Genomic DNA, 691 nt, shown 5'->3' with positions numbered 1-691 from the left:
CACCCCCTTCCGGGAACCAGTCCGGGCTGAACCACCCGCGGCCTGCTAGCGCACCTAGAGGGGTCTCCGTCGGATTGCAGCCCACCGGGTCTGCGCCGCTGGAAACTCGGGGGACTCGAGTCTGCGCACGACTACGGAACCGGTCTCGGAGCACATCTGACTGAGGGGAGCCTGCGGGGCTGGGGGTCTGAACGCCTGAAGGCCCGGGGCGGACGAGGTCAGGCTGCCCCTTCGCGCTCCCCCGCAGCCCTAGGTGCGGAGGGCCAGGCGGGGCTGCTTCCGCCACCGGCAACCCATGACGACGACTGCACCCAACGTTCAAACCCACACGCACCCCGAGGGCGAGTCGGTCCAAACCACAGCTGAACCCGCATTCTGCAAACCACCTCCGAACTCAGACTCCCCCACCGTCTGAATCCATCCCACTGCCTGAGCAGGGCCCCAGGGGGACCTCAGCGGGCACCGTCTACACCCGCAGGCGGGAACAGGGCGCAGCGCCCGGCCTGCTCTCCCGCGCCGAGCGGTTCCCGCCCCCGTCCTCCCCCCCAACCTACGGGCGTCAGCTCCCCTCTCCCTGCCCGCCCCGGGCGCCAACGCCCCAAGAGTCAGCCCCCACCCCCCGCCTCATCCCCTGCTCCCTCCTGCTCCCCCACCTCCCAGGCGTCGGCCCCTGCGCCCCCCTGTCGCCCCC

Source organism: Neomonachus schauinslandi, chromosome 1, assembly GCF_002201575.2.
Source record: "Neomonachus schauinslandi chromosome 1, ASM220157v2, whole genome shotgun sequence".
Classification (NCBI taxonomy): Eukaryota; Metazoa; Chordata; class Mammalia; order Carnivora; family Phocidae; genus Neomonachus; species Neomonachus schauinslandi.
The sequence above is the reverse complement of the archived record's forward strand: the minus strand, read 5'-3'. Positions refer to the sequence as shown.